General features: G+C 47.4%; 1 protein-coding gene and 1 long non-coding RNA gene across 2 annotated transcripts in view; one reads left to right on the forward strand and one right to left on the reverse strand.

The window, feature by feature from the left end:
• UEVLD (UEV and lactate/malate dehyrogenase domains) overlaps positions 1-12,745 on the forward strand; it is a 44,664-nt gene that overhangs the window by 2,557 nt on the left and 29,362 nt on the right. The gene's annotated exons all lie outside the window — the stretch shown is intronic.
• On the reverse strand, positions 495-12,362 carry LOC109280510 (uncharacterized). Its single transcript, XR_002086854.2, has 2 exons — positions 6,499-12,362; positions 495-2,989 (listed from the first exon to the last, which is right to left on the reverse strand). It is a non-coding gene; the product is annotated as an uncharacterized LOC109280510 (long non-coding RNA).

The following is a 12,745-nucleotide window of genomic DNA, read 5'->3' on the forward strand; positions in this document are numbered from 1 at the left end:
AGGAAATAAGTTTTTTTCCAGCATTCCTGTGTGTTAGACCAGGGGTTGTCAACCGAGGGTACGCGAGAAGGCCCTAGGGGGTATGCATGGGTGGGCAGGGATGGAGCACTACCACACACCCTCCTGTGTTGCCACGCAGGTGACACCCAGCTGTCTGGACACGGGAGTGGGAGCTCGCATATGGCGGCTGCCACTGTTTCACAGCCAGCCACGCGCCCCCGCCCTCCCGCTCTGCGTACAGCCACTGGGGGTACACTGATCCAAAAAGGTTGAAAACCCCTGTGTTAGACTAAAAATGTAGTGTTTTAAGTATGTGTTGAATACGCAAAATAAACAGGAAGGAGCTGGCTTGCATTTCAACTATTTCAGCATGCACAGCACTGTTGTCTTCACAACTTTGTTAGAGCAGAGAAGCAGACAATTGCAGGAACTTGATAAGTCTCCAAGAGTGGGGGGTTTTTAATAGGAATAAGAAACTTTGAAGTCGAAGCATCTTTGCAGAAAATGTTTATTTAACTTCTTTTTCCTAGATTTATGCATCCAGTGGGAATCCACACTTGCAATGTTAGCAATATAGTGTTGTACATGTAATGCTTATCACATTGAGCTTTGATTAGGTAATTTTTATTTTAATGCTTCGGGGAGAGTAGTGGATATCTCAAGGGATTTATGGGATTTTAAACCCCTGAATATTGCCATATTCAAGTCTAGCTATGGTTGTCAGTAGGTTTTGAATGACGAGTATGTAGTGATGTGCCAGTAAGTTTGGTTATAGTCTAGTTGCCAAAAAAAAGACATCACAACTGTATTTGGCCACTTGCTGGTTGCCTTAGGAGGGAAATGGTGAATAAGGAAAGAGAGCTTACCCACTTTCTCTAAACCTGGTGTTTCCAGAACCAAAGACAGTTTGGTGTGGTGCTTTGGAGGTGGTGATGCTGCTACCTGTATTGCACCTGATTTTCTCTGATCCACAGAATTTAATTTGCTTGGACTATTTTCTCTACTTCAGAAGCACAATTTCCACACACCTGTCCTAACATGCAAGCCTTACATGTAATTTCAATTCTGTTATGGTTACCTAAATATACACAGGTCATACCCTTCCATGGGATCTGGTCTTTTCACTGGTCAGAGGACTGATTCCTAGAAATACTTTCTCAAAAATACTACTAACACATTTTCTTTATTGTGTTCCCCTACTGAGATGCCTCTTTTTCATTTTACTTTAAAATTACCCAGGCTGAAGTTGGTAGATGCAAAGTTTTCAGTACAACATTGTTTCACACAGAGAATAAAACTAAGTGTGAAAATTGTGGCTTTTCTTTCTTTTCATAGTGCATACAGTGAATGAGTTAAAACAGTGCTGCCCAAATTCAGTGTGTGTGTGGGGGGGGGTGCTCCACAGGCAGCTCTGTTGGCAGCATGCAGCCCCCCACCATTGCCAACTGCACAGGGTGCCCCCCTGCTGCTCTGGCTGTACAGGCAGGGTATGGACCCCCAGGCTGTTCCCTGCCATGCAGTAGTGGGAGAGGTGACCACTGGGTCTCACCAACTGCATGTTACATGCTTACAGACCACTTGTGGCCTGTGGACCATGTTGCTGGCGCAAGCCACTACTTGGATGCCTTGATAAAAGACTGGTAGTTGATGGAAGGGGCCTCCAACAGGCCAGGTGTTTGAGAATTGTCTAAGTGTTACATCAGTATATAATTTTAATGCTTTACCTAAGCATGGGAGAAAGTGGTTCAGTTTTTCTGTAACTGAATACCTTACTCTTTTCTGTGAAACCTCAAAGAAAACCTCTCTGCCTGTACCTTTTCTATTACTTCTTGCTGGTGAAGAATACCAGCCTTTGGAACAGAAGGAATATGCAAGTAAAAATCCAAACCTCAGTTTTCAACTGCCTTGCACCTGTGCAGACTGTAATGAGAAGCAGAAAAGGACTCTTTCATCAAGCCAGACCTAGCAACAGTCTCTTTTGAATTGGGTTGTGATATATCTGAGAGACTACCTGACAGATGACCTATAAATAATATACTACTACTTTGCTTTCTCAAATGGTATTACACTCCTTTAATTTACAGAGTTAATGTGCAGGAGGTAAGCAGAGGCCTTCTGTATCTGCTGGGTCTTGTATTCTTGGAGAAGGGAGTTGTAATAATTTAACAGGGGAGTTGAAAGTCTGAGGTACCTGCCCGGTAAATACCAGTCATGCTCAAATAGAAAGTATTTTGAACATCTTGTGAATATCTTTAAGTATTATAGTCTTCTGTAACTTGCTCATCAAGGATTTCTATCTTTGGTGTTGAACACTCTAGTCCCTGCCCAACTGTGTGTGTAAGTAGAGCTGTACTCCCACTACTTCAAGAGGATTATTTGTACTTAAAGTTAAGCGTGTGTTTAAGTCTTTGCTAGTGCGTGACACCTTGCAAGACTGAGTCTTAAGTTCTCTCCCTCCTGCTCCATTCTATTTTTGTAGATTTAGAAACTATATGTGAACTTTCAGTTATCTAGGCTGATATATGGCTTAATATTTCCCACATGGATTGGATAAGAGAGAATACTCTTTCTACAGCAGGTTAAAATTAGATATACTCCCCAAATATATCAAGGCAGGGTAGAACTTCAGTCTTTCAGGCTCTGAGAGAGGGATTTGTGGATATAATTTTAAGGTCTTAGGCAACACTTATACAAATGACAAAATGTTGTGCAATTGCTTTATGTAAAACCACCAATGGGAACAGGGCACCTGACCAGGTTGAGGACTCTTGGTGCAAGGTGCTGGATGCCATCTTATGTCATCAAGCTTGAAGCCATCAACAAGTGTTATTCATAAGCGAGTGTCTAGCTTCGAAATGGCATTTGTTACACAGCACCCTTGTCATTCTTGAAGCTTAATGATTTGCTCTGCGTTTGGCAGTGTATGGCTGTAGTACTACGTTGGTTACTTTTTTGCTGAGTCGTATTTCTTTTGCCGTTCATAGCGAGCCTAAAAACAAACACATATGAGAAAGTATTGTATAGAGGCCTTTTTAGTAGGTGTGCCACAAATTAGCCCTGCACCCTCCACAAGTGCCTTTGTGATTCTTACCTGGTCTGCTGCTCTGCTTTCTGCTTTGTAACCAAACTGCTGCTCTGCTTCCTGCCCTATGCTCCTTGCCTGGTCTACTGCTTTGCTTTCTGCTCTCTCTTCTCCTTTTTCCCCCACTGTGGGCATGTCTACACATGCAATTAAAGTGCCTAAATTTTCTGCGCAGATAATTCAGGCTCATTAAAGTAGTCCCAGGTGCATATCCACATGTGCACCCATTGGGAGCAAATTGAGCCTGACAAGAGAAGCTCAGTCCAGGGCTGCTCCTGCCCTGATCTACCCCCATGCAGCAGCCAGAGGGAGCTCCCAGATCCCCTGGGTGCCAGTCCTTGGCTGGCAGGGGGCATGGGGGCTTAGCCCCAAGTTCCAGAGAGTGGCAGGCAGCTGTCCCGACTCAGTGGGCAGCTCTGTCCCAGTAGGAGGGAGATCAGACTGGCCCTGATGGGTGGGGGAGGGTCTGTCCCGGCTGAACAGGCAGCTGCCTCCCAGAGCTGTGAAGATTGGAACCTATGTAACCAGGAGGCAGCTGCCCTGCAGCTGGGATAGCTCTCCCAGACCTGCAGAGATTGGGACGGGTCCCAATCTCTACATGCCTGGGAGGTAGTGTCCCACCCAACTGAAACAGTTCTCCTAGTCCTGTGGCTCCCTGCTGTCTAGAGTGACTGGAAGCAATTTGTTCCCAGTCAGCATCTACATGTGCAGTACAGCACATTAGACTAATATACTGTTCAGTAACTGCTGTGCACACATAGACGGTGATGCTTTACTGCACATTAGATTAATTCTAATATGCAGTAAAGCATCTCATATAGATTCACCCGGTCTGTCTTTTCCCCAAATCTGCTGCATGTCACACACAGGCTGCCTGTGGCACTTTTGGCACTGGTGCCACAGGTTGGCCGCTCCTGGTATAGTCAATGCCCTCAGCCTCATCAGCCATATCTACTACTAGTGGTTGCCATTTTGCTGAGTGCCATGGCAGGTCCTGTTGTAGCTGGTCATGCTAATTTGGGGTTTGTCATAGACTTTAGAACACAAGTGATCGTTTCAGCTACATAGGAGCAGGCAGATCCTCAGCTAGTGTTAACTGGCATAGCTTTATTTTAGCAGAGCTGTACCAGTTTGTAGCAACTGAAGATTAGGCCCATGCTGTTAACTGACCCACTTCCCCAAATGGTACTTCAGAAAGCAAATGGTCTCTGACATTGCCAAACCTCTAAAACTTACTTCTACTCCAACTAACAGATTTCCTTTTTTTTTTAATATTAATGTGGGAAATTAAATAAAATAAGCTATCCTAGAAACAAGTCCTAAGGTTGCATTGGCAGAACAATGTTGGTCTATTTATGTGACACTGAAATATTTGTGGTCTTGATGAGAGAGTGAAAGCCAAGAGGATCTTCTGAGCAAGTACCGATTCATTACTTGTAAATGATAACTCAGCATAGGCCTTGTTTCAACCTCCCCAGAGTCCAAGGAAGATGTAGATGTCATTCACCAAAGTTTGTGGGGAGCTGGATGTGAAGTTTCAGTGCAGATTTATTCAGTGGCAGCCAATCAGCCTTACACTGAAAAAGGTCTTTTCATCTTTCACACAGGAATAAGGTTGTGCAAGTAGCACAGTTAGTTACTACCTTGATCTTCAGGATCATTTCAGCTTTGAGTGTCCTGAAAGTCTATGCAATGAGGCAGAGCTCAAAGAGTGCAAAACAGAGGTGAGAATAATCCCTCTCTGATGCTGACAGGACCATGTTTCTGTTGGCAGCACTGTCTGCTGTTGCCTGCCCCATCGCTTCTGCTCTCCCCTCCCCTCTCCACTGCTGGAGCTGGAGCCACATTCAAGACTAGATCTAAAACAGATAATTCATTCTCCTAGGGATCCATCTAGTCTTGAATACCAAGTCACTGAAAAAAAATAGAGGATCCCAGAAGCAGATCCTCAACTAATGTACATTATAGCTCCACCAAATGATGGAGATGTACATTAATTGTAGATCTGTACCCTGGTCTGCCAGAAACAGTACTGGAAACATTGCCCAGCTTGGGTTTCAGAGTGTGAACAGGCATAGCACTTCTATGGAAAAATACATCCTTTTAACACCACAAAAAGAGAGTGTACAGGCATTCAAGTAGTTCATGGCAAGAAAAATGTGGTAATTCTGCCACAAAATGTTAGCTGTTTGAAACATCAACTTCTCCAGAGAGAGACATTTTCTAGTGCCATGTGTAACACCTATATGCTGTCAGCTGGCACAGTAGAGGTCCTTAGGATCCCTAACATCTCTCAGTTCTCTGCTTTCCCTCCTCCACCCAGAGGGAGAGCACTGGTTACCTGATAACCCCCAAAATGAGCTGTTTGGGAGTCCTGGCGGTACACTGCTGCCACCACCATTTCAACAGTCCTAGGATTCTCCAGAACTGTTCAAGTGGCAGTGGGAATTTCCTCCCCTTCCCAACTTGCCCATTTTGCTGATGAGCAGGCATGGGGCTGAGTGAGGTTAGGGTTAGTGTGAGGAAATTCCTGTCCAGTAGTATAAGGATGTAGCCAGGTGCCCAGGGCACTAGCGACTTGTGGAGTCCACCATGATTGCAGCTGTTATTGCTCAGCTGCTGGTAGCTTTTATTTGCATCCCTGAAGTTGGTGCCAGGGACGATTGCCCTATTTACTCTTCCCTTGTTACATCACTGTTCCTGCCTCTACTACAAGAGCCCTGGCAAGGGCAGGGGGATATCTTTGGCAGCTCCTGGTTTTCAGCTGAGGTGACATTATCATAGCACTACAAATTTAATTTGAATGTCTGTCCATAGTCTCTCTGAGTAGAGTTTGATAGTTAGCCATGTTAACAGTCCAAAAATCAAGCAGAAGGCAGGATAGCTACTTTATTAGCTATCACCCATGAAAACTCATGCCTCTCTGAACCAGTTAGTCTCTAATGGTGTCTATACATGAGTGCAGAAGCTGCTCCAACATGCTGTAATTACAACAGATCAACTGAATCTGGTGGAGCTTGCTAATTATCAGGCTCCAGCCAGCCTCTGCATCTCATGTATCAGTGTCACTATGCTTCAAAATGGGGGGAGGGGGGGCGCTTTAAATAAAGCTTGTTGAACAAGTTGTACCCCCGCTGCCATTCTGAAATGTGGGGACTGATACATGAGATGCTGCGATGCTTTAATTAGAATGGCTCTTGGAGCCATTCTAATTAAAGTGCCCCCCCACCCCTGGAACCCTAAGTGCCCTAAGGTGTCATCCTGCTCTGCCTTCTGCTGTCCACAGGCACTGTAGAACATGTCTAAACACCTTCACATCAGAAAAGAATACAGTGCTCTTGGCAGTAGTATGGTCTAGAATGTGTTTAGTATGGAATAGCTAACATTTCACTAGTTAGTCTGGGTTTTGTACTCACCTCAGCAGGTGGTGCTGGTAGGTAAAACCTCTCCTTTGCTGTTATTCCCAGAAGGAAAATTATCCAAAAGACAACGATCATTGTAAAATTCTTCTGAGGGATTCTTTGCTCAAGATGTACTGCTTTTGTCAGCCAAACATTACATACCAAATGGTTAGAGATGCAATACTGGTTCTCAAAGAATTTATTTCAAGCAACATACCATGTTGCCTTTACCTTGTGGCTAGACAGCTGTGGTGACCTCTGTACTGAAGTGAACTGTATGCTGAAACAAATTGTGACATCATTCATTACATAACAGTCAGCACAAAGACAGACTGCCATGATGTTGGTGTCAGCCCAGCTGGTTGTATGTACCTGGCAGGGGAGATCCCTTTCTTCTCAGCCTAACTTGGTGTACCTGAGGATGGAGACTTGTCCACTGCACTGTGTGCGGGCACCCCTGTGAGTGTCTACTATAGCCTCCCTCTCGGCTACACAATTTATGGTGATGGAAGACTGCTCTCGGCTTCTTCCTCTAGCTTGCTCCTATGGCCTTTTGGCTAGGGGCAAGTGAGACTAGGGGGCATCTGAACTCCAAGGCCTCTGAACTTGAGACCTGCAAGTAGGATGTCTGCCTTGGATGTGGGAGTGCCTGAAGCCCCAGGCTGAAGAATCTAGGAGGTAGGATACTTGCCAGTGGTGGTGCCACACTGGCAAGTAGGACTTGAATAATTAAGCTCTGCTCAGTCATTAGAATTTGGAGCTGATTTGGCTAATTTGGCCTGAGAGATGAAATTTATAAATATATAAAAAGACAGAATAACATAAGTGGATCAGTAACTATGAAGGATAATTTTGTGTATGCGGTTGCAAAACTGATTTGTTCCCTTTTCCTGTTTTTGGCAATGCCCATGATTTTGGTTATTGCCTCTCTCAACTCTCCTGATCAGTTACAGATGAACAAAAATTAAGGAGGTCTTCACTAGCAGGTTACTAGGGAGGAAATGCAATTGTTTTACCTTTCTATTGGAAGACCCACAGCAGATTCCACTGACTGCAAAATCAGTCCTAAATGTCAGGCTTATGGTATTGACTTTCAGAAAGACACGCTTCTCTAATAACAAGAAAGTTGATAGAGGTGGGTAAGATAAAACACACATTAATATCTGGAAATAAATTTGTTCAAGTTTTTCATGGACGTAACTCCACCTAATATTACAGATTGGTTTACAAAACCATTTCATTTTACGGTACTATTAATACCAAAGGCAAACCCCAATTATTTTTACATATAATCTAACATTTTTAGATTCAAGGTACCCCTCAGAAAATGTTAGCTCTTAGTCTTCACTTGATTTTTGACTAAAAAAATATATATATATATAGAGAGAGAGAGAGAGAAAGAGAGTGATTCTTCTGTTGCAAAGAGCTCAGAAAGGCCACAACAGATCAGAATACTTTTAACACTATGGATTCCAATCTGACATCTCTGGGCTTATTTTATTAATAATATTTGCACACCAAACAGTGCTAAGATTGCATGGCACTTCCCAGCACCTCTGAAAGGATCTCAACTCACCCCAGGGTGCAATGGCACCCTAGTTGAGGATCACTGGTCTAATATCTGGTAGCCCACTCTGCTTTCAATACATAGCCAGGTGTCCTTGATATTCATCTTTAAGGCCTATCATGTGGCTACTGTTCTTTCATCCCCCATAATGATCTTTCCCAAATCTGCCCTTTATAATAGGCTTTAATTTCCAGTGGCAGAAATGACAGCATGCTCCTAGAAGCAAGCACTTGCTATTCTTGGAATCATCTGTTATCAGCCAGCTTGTGTTCTGACAAGAGTTCTTGGTGACCTACATGACCTACAGTTTCCTGCCATCTGACAGACTGTCTGGTATTCCAGCTACGACTATTTTGTGCTTCCTATGCAAGGTATTCTTGCCTGGAATCTTGCACTTCTATTATGTAGGGTACTAGGAACATTTGGCCAGGAGTTTGAAGTCAGTCTTTTATTGGCTTCTGTGTTGTTTGGATCATAGTCCTGGCTCTAGGACAGCTGACTACACACAAAAGTCTCAACCAAAGAAAATAAAAGAGGAGGAAAGGATCACAATACTGAGAAAGCAATGAGGAACTGAACTCAATTTCAGGTACAGGGGAACAATAGCTCTGTTCCTAAAGCTAGTTATATCACGAAGTGGCAATTTACCAGCAGGGGAAAAAATATCCAAGAAAGTAATATATATCCGTTCATATTGGTTCTTGAGGTACCTAGATAATTTGTTTCTGCCCTGGAATATTCATTTCAAGAAATCACACAAGCAATTTTAAAATGTATTCCTCTAGTACTAATTTTTGAAGAATCCACTAATGTGTTTTACCCTGCCAGTAAGTGCCTGTGCTTACTCATTGTACGATATGCAAATTTTGCACCTGCAGGGAATTGCTTGTACCTTTTAGTACTGATGGTGGGAGGCCTGACAGTTCCACAGGGTTGTTATTCAGTACTTCACATAAATTACCGCTTTCTTGAGCTCTATGAAACTACTTTAAAAAAAGAACAAAACAGAGCAACATTTTAGGTGTGGAAAAATCATTGGAAAGGGCACCTGAAAGAAGCATGTGATAGGGTGAAGTTACAAGTTCCACTTAGACCAGGGGTGGGCAGTCTGGCCCACAGGCTGGATCAGGCCTGCAACTATTTTGCAACAGCCCCTGCAGTGGCAGCTCCTTCTGGTGGTGGCCACTGGACCCAGCCCTGTTGCTGGGGCTCCCCAGCCCATCCACCCTGTACCCACCGCCAGGGGCAGGACCCATGCAGGCAGGGTGCATGGCCAAGATGGGGCTGTGGTTGGGAGTGAGATGGGCAGGCAGGGCCCAGGAGACCCTGAGGGGCCAGGGCCAAGGCCAAGGCAAAGCTGTGATCTGCTGCCCACATGCCCCTGCAATGAGTGTGGGTTCCATGGGCAGTGCCATGCAGGGAGTGGATTGCAGCTCTGCTTCACCTCCGGGCCCGCACTGTCAGTGCACAAGGTCCCAGCCCAGCCATATGCCCTTCCCACAATGCACCATGGAGACCCCAGGAGCACAGGACCATGACAGTGTGGGGCCATGACAATGCAGGGCAAGGCTGGGGCAGAGCCCTGACTCTGTGGCCCCACGCTGTCACAGCCCTGCTGCTCCCAGGATCAACATGTGAGCCATGTGGGCAGGGGCTGCTGGGAAATGGAATCTGGCTGCTCTCTGGATCCACCATTTTTCCCACCCCTAACTTAGACAATACTAAGGGCACTGAAGACATGAGCATTGCATATTAAAAGCTGAATTCGTGCTAAGTGCCCTGTGAGCATCTCACAGTTATACCACTTTAGGTGAAGTTTAACTCTGGGCCATCCTGCCTAGCTTGTTATGGTAACTTCAGTCCACTGCAGGGATGAAACAAGCAACTATAAGTCCTCCAGCACCCCCGGATGCATTGCTCCCAAGGCCCCACTCCTCCCCCTCCAACAGGACTAGAGCTGTGTGTTGGTTCCTAGCTATGTCCCTCAACCCTTTAGAGCTGTGCAGGCAAGAAACTGTGTTAATCCTTTATGTCTGACTGCTCACAGCATGTTCTAACTTTGATGCCATATAGCCCATAATAAATCTATGAAATATTAAGTGTAACTTCACCCTCAGAGAGAAGTGAGGGGAGGATGGCATTTCAATGAAAAAACATTGTATTGGAAAGCTTGTCTCACTTTATCCCAAATAGGATGATCAACTTTTCAAAATGGAAAGGTGGGACACATACCTGCCTTCCTCCCTCCCTGCCCTTCTCCCTGCCGGCAGCACGGCTGGAGGAGAGCCGAACAGAGCAGGGGTGGATGTGGGCTGCCTACTGTGGGCTCTCGGCTCTCTGCCCTGGTGCCTTTCCTCTGGGAGTCCCGCAGCAGCAGGGGGCACAACTCCATGCCACTGCCACCCCCGCTGTTACCAGGTGGGCAGGGGGTGCCTCGCCATGGTGGCACAGCCAGTGTGGGGCTCTGGGGGAACAGCAGCAGGGCAGGGAGCCCAGAGTCTGCAGCAGCCAGCCAGCATCCGCCCCTGCCTCATGCACAAATCTGGGGAGGCAGGTTCCTTGCCCCCCATGCCTTCCACTCCCTGGATGAGCCAGCTGTGGTTCTGTCCTGCTCCATGCCCCAGCCCCATGACTGTCCTGGCTGGGTAGCACCCCAAGCCCCACTCTCTCCCTCACTGTGGGGGGGGCCTCAATCTGTGCCCCCCCCACCCATGGACTTACTTGCAAGGAGCTGCTCTCCATGCTGCCTGGTTATATTCCCAGACACTTGCATGAGTGCAGGAGTGCACATGCACGTGGTGCCCCCTGTGCAGTGGCAGATTAAGATTTATTGTGGCCCTGGGCAAACAGAAAATTGGAGGCCCCCATCATGCAAGGGTAGGTTTCCTCTGCACCCACCAGGGTGCTGTGGCTGGGCCTAGCCAGCCTCCTCAGCACATCCGGAGCAAGCCAGGGGGCGAGTGCCATTGAGATAAAGGCAGCCCAGCCCTGACCTATCCCGGACCCTCCACCTAGTGGGTGTCAAGCAGCTAGGCTGGGGCTGGCTCGGGGCAAGGCACTGGTTCCATGCCACCCCTAGCTGCCTGCCAGTCCCTCTGTCGGCCCTGGGGAGAGGGACTGTCCTATCCTGTTCCAGTGGCGTTGGGGCTGGTGGCCACCCACAGATGGCAGAGAGTGGGAGCAGGAGCAGGGCTGCCCATAGGGCCCCCTGGCAACAAATGACCCTGGGAAGCCACCACCACCTGCATGAAGCCCTGTGCCCACTGCTCTAGCCTCTGGCTCTGGCCCAGCCACAGGGGAGGAGGCACACACTGCCTCCCCCAGATGCCCACGGCTAGAATGCCTGCATGGGCCATGCTGCCAGTGGCACCCCAGGGAGTCCCTGTTTGGCAGGGGCCCCATGCATTAATCTGCCTGTGCCCCTACGTCCTGCTCCTGGCAGTCCCTTGCAGGCTGGAATACCCGTTGTTTCCCGTGGATTCCTGCACATTGCTGTAAATCTGGGACAAATGCTGTTCTGGAGTCATGCAGGGACTGGGATTTGAGGTTCCCATTCCAGAACTGTCCTGCCCAATTAGGGATGGGTGGTGTCTCTAATCCCAAAGAACAAGTATCACTCCTCCAAAAATACTTGCTTTTTTGCCAATAAGGAAATGGGCAGACTAATCTGAACCCAGCAACATGGGAGAAAGTGAGAGAATGAGTAAGAGATATGAAGGGAACACCAAAAGACAGGTTAGGAAGAACAGGAAAAAAGGAACAGTTGTCACATGAACTGAGCTACAGCTGTTCAGAGCAGTGAAGGTAAAAGATGTGGATTTCAGGCAACAAGAGGAGAAAACTATCGAGAGAATCTGTAATGGACCAGGGGCATAGGCAGCCTGGCCTAATGGCTAGGCCATGGAGGGAAAGCAGGGCCTTGCGCTGTGTCAAAGGCCAGGAGCCATATACCAAGCTAGAGGGAGAGCCATCCAGAGGCAGGGTCCACAACACAGCCCAGAGCCAGGACCTGGCAGGGATCAGATGTAGGGTTGCCAACCCTCCCTGATTGGCCGGGAATCTACCGGAATCGGCATCGATCTTCCCGTGACTACAGAAAGCAATCTGGGAGTTGGATATTGTGAACGGGTTGAATAGCAGAAAACAAAATCTCTTGGAATAGCTTCAGCCAGAGTTGGCAACCCTAGTCAGATGTCAAGTACCAATCTGGGAGGAAATCCACCAGGCAAAGTCCAGAAGCAGAGACAAACTAGCACCAGGAAATAGAACTGCAGGAGGGTCCAGGGTCCAGCAGGCTTGCTATGGCCAAACTGGTGACTGACCTGCAGACACAGGGCCCCAGCTGGTACTGTATAGATAGGTGGTGCTCCCCACAGCCAATCCACAGGCTTCCTGCTCCTAAATTGGGGCAGAGTTCATTAGCTGCTGCTGTTCTGGGCCCTGGCTGGCCTGCTTGCTCAGCCTCCTTGGCAGTCATGGCCAGAAGCCCTCAGTGACCTTCCCTGGGCAGACAGGACCAGACTGCGAAGCAGCAGTGGTTGCAGACAGGGCAAGGGGATACCAACCTGGCAGTTCCAACTGGGAGGGAAAAAACACCCGCAGGGGAAAAAAGGGAAGAGCAGGGGAGGGGCTGTGGCCGTGCCCACGCACCTGTCCTAATGGCTGCCCCTTGCCTGCCCACTGCCCTCCACGCTC

The sequence above is a fragment of the Alligator mississippiensis genome, chromosome 2 (genome assembly GCF_030867095.1).
Source record: "Alligator mississippiensis isolate rAllMis1 chromosome 2, rAllMis1, whole genome shotgun sequence".
Taxonomy (NCBI): Eukaryota; Metazoa; Chordata; order Crocodylia; family Alligatoridae; genus Alligator; species Alligator mississippiensis.